Raw genomic sequence first — 3,740 nt, forward strand, 5'->3', positions numbered from 1 at the left:
AAGGTTCGGAGCCATAGAGAGCTCCCCCAAATCACCATCATTATCATCGATAAGAGGTTCAGAAGAAAGCACCGCCATGGATGGAGCTATGGTGGCCTTAGAACGAGAAATGTGACCCCTAGTTCGCGCCATTAGAGAAGGCGAGAAGAAAAACTAGAAGGAAGCCATGAAAAAGTTGTTGAAAAAGTTTGTTAGAAAAGAGAAAAACGGTTTTAGGAAAAGTTTGTTAGAGAGAAAAATTTTTTAGAGATTTTTTTGACTAGACTAGACTAGAGAGTAACTTAACTGATAAACGAATCATCATTCGAGCATGGCCATGCATTTCAGTTACAACTCTTCGAGTGGCCCTGAGAAATGACTAAACCTGATAAAGGTTGGATATTTTCTTCAACTCGAATCTTGCAGATATAAGCACAGTATGAAATGACCCAGTAAAAATCTACTTAGCCTCCTGTTACGGTCGACCATGAGAAAGAAACCAAAGTCACCCAAAAACTGCCTTAATCTCAAGAGACAGTCGATAGTCAAAAGAATCGACTCTAGGAACACAATGGACGTCCAATCCACGACCTGGCACCGAATGTTTTTAAACATTTAGGACTCCATTACGTTGTCACAATGTCCTATGAGGTATCGTTATAACTCGCATCTGTGATCGATCAGCCAACCGTTTGACTTATGGCTCGTTGAACCCTCCATCAATCAACTTCACAATATCAAAGCCAGAGTTATCAGCTCATGTAGGCGATTACGGACCAAAACAAATATAATGTAATTCAGTTTACTTTGTGGCGTTCAATGTTGTCGTACAATCCACATGAAAAACAAAATATGAAAATAATACGATGAAGTTATAAATAGCATATGAAAAAGAAAATGTATCAATCCATAATCAACTACTACAACTCAGGAACACGTTTAATTCCCATGGAAATAACGTGCCCTTCATGCTTATCATATTTCAATGGTTTAGTGAGAGGATCCGCGATGTTGTCATCCGAAGCAATCTTGTCAATCACTATCTCCTCTTGCTCCACGTAATCACGGATCAGGTGAGCCTTCCGATGTACATGTCTAGACTTGTTGCTAGACTTAGGCTCCTTGGCCTGGAAGATGGCACCTCTATTGTCACAATAGATGGTGATTGGGTCATTCGAACTAGGAACTATGGTTAGTCCTTGTAAGAATTGACGCATCCATATAGCTTCCTTTTCGCTTCAAGCGGCATAGTACTCGGATTGATAGTAGAATCTGCTACAACTTCCTGTTTGGAACTTTTCCAGCTGACCGCGACACCATTAAGAGTAAAAACGAATCCAGACTGAGATTTCGAATCATCTCGATCTATTTGGAAGCTAGCATCTGCGTAACCGATTGCACATAGCTTAGTATCTCCTCCATAAGTCAATGCCCAATCCTTAGTTCTCCGTAGGTACTTAAGGATGTTTTTAACAGCTATCCAGTGTGTTTCACCTGGATTTTTTGGTACCGACTCGTCATACTCAATGCATATGCCACGTCTGGACGTGTGCATATCATGGCATACATGATTGATCCTATGACTGATGCATAAGGAACGCGATGTAATACTCCGTATTTATGGTCTTGGGGGTACTCTATCGAGTAGCCCTTACTCTGTCGAGTAAGGGTATGTTGCAGAATAAAATAGTTTCTGACCTGTTGGGCACTCGATCGAGTAGGGGCACTCGATCGAGTAGGGTACTCGATCGAGTACCTTGGGTACTCGATCGAGTGTCCCGTTTTACGGGGAGTTTTTCGCGGGTTTAGTTAATTATGCGATTAGGGTATTTAAACTTAATCGTCGTTGTTTTAATTCACTTTTACCAAAACCTAAAACCTGTTTAAGAGAGAAAGCAATCGATCATCTTCCTAATCGCATCCTTAACAATTCCGGAGTTCGACGGTCGGTTCGTGTCGTAGTTCGTGTCGTTGGATTCCTTGCGTTAAGGGTAAGCTTTTAATATAATTTATATAATGTTTTGCTAGGTTTGGTCAAACCCTAATTTGGGATTTGGGGGTTTTATGAATAGTAAGTAATTGGTAGTCCTTATATGTTATTTGTTAGGAGGAGAATTCATAGAAGAGGCGTTTTGAGACATTTGTAGATACCGTCTGCGTCTTTGTGCTTTCCGAGTAGGATTTCCTACTCGTATTAGTCCCATAATGGGATATTGGTGATGTCTTGTAGTTAGTTGCTTGATATGATGATTGTGTTTGTAATTGTGCTTGTGGTTGTGTTGTTGATGGTTCTCGAGATGCGTTCTCGGCTGAGTGGGGTCACTTGCGGGAGTGATCTCACGCCCTAGTTTCGAACTTCGTGGAACCCGCCACGAAAGGGGTTGTGCACATTAATGGACAGGGTTATCGCTCGTACGATGAGCGGGGCTTAGGTGGGAACGGCTGCGGTCCCCCATGGCGGGTCCGGTGGGACGGTCGGTATTGAGATGATGGGATTGGTGGTGTATGTGTGTGTGATGTGTTCAATTTGTCTGTTTGTCTTATTGTTGTTATCTATATTGATTGTGTGATTAATCGACCCCGGTGTTGTTTTGTAAAACTGCGGTGATCCATTCGGGGATGGTGAGCAGATATTGAGCAGTATAGAGATGATATCTTGGGATAGCCGGGATGGCCACGACTGACGATAGAGTCTTCCATTTGTAGTTTAGTATTTATTTACATTTCAGTTGAGAACAGATAGTTTGGAATAATGTATTGTACTTTCAGTTTGGTTTCAAGGATTGTACTTATTCATTAAACCACTTGTAGTAAATGTTGTTTCTGTTTTGTCTATTTGATTATCATGCCTCGGGCAACCGAGATGGTGATGTCTTCATACCTGAGTGGTCCTGGTAAGGCACTCGGAGTATGGGGGTGTTACAAATGGTATCGAGCGACGATCCCGAAACCCGTAACCAATGAACTTAATGAACATAGGGAGTCAATTAAAATGAACCCGGGGTAAAAGTTGTAGGAGCTAGTGCAAAGGCTTGGGAGACGTCCTAAAGTCGCTGGGGTCGCCCTACAACTCGAACCGGTCACATGGGGAAAGTGTTTGTCGAGTCATCCGTGTGTTTGATTAACGTGTGCAACAAAGTGATGAAGTGTGTTGATTGTTTGGTGTTGAAATAGGAAGTTGAGCAAGTGAAAGGATATGATATGTTGAACATGTTAGTGAGATAATAACATGTTGAATGATTTACAATGTGGCTTTAATAGCATGATGAATTGATCTTGTTGATAGTATAATAGGTGCGTAGCATATGTATTCTGATAGCATGTGATTTTATAAAGTTAGCATGTTAGTATACGACGTAATATGCGGGTAACTCTTACGTAGTGGGGGTACTTGATCGAGTGAGGCTGACTCGATCGGGTAGGTTTTTTAACGATTTTGAGTCCAGAATCGAGTTTTGGGGCACTCGATCGAGTAACTAGGGGTACTCGATCGAGTAGGGGGTCACTCGATCGAGTAGCCTAGATACTCGATCGAGTGGGTTAGAGATCAGAAGGTCTGTTTGGTTCTGGAGTTTGGGTACTCGATCGAGTACATGGGGGCACTCGATCGAGTAGCCCGTTACTCGATCGAGTGGGTTTGGATACTCGATCGAGTAGGTTCTGGGCAGCGTGTTCTCGTGTTTTGAGGTTTAGTACGCGTGTTTATGTTTATCCCTTTCTTATATAGCTTCAAGATGCCGCCCAAGAGAAATGCTTTGTAC

This window comes from Silene latifolia, chromosome 1 (assembly GCF_048544455.1).
Source record: "Silene latifolia isolate original U9 population chromosome 1, ASM4854445v1, whole genome shotgun sequence".
Classification (NCBI taxonomy): domain Eukaryota; kingdom Viridiplantae; phylum Streptophyta; class Magnoliopsida; order Caryophyllales; family Caryophyllaceae; genus Silene; species Silene latifolia.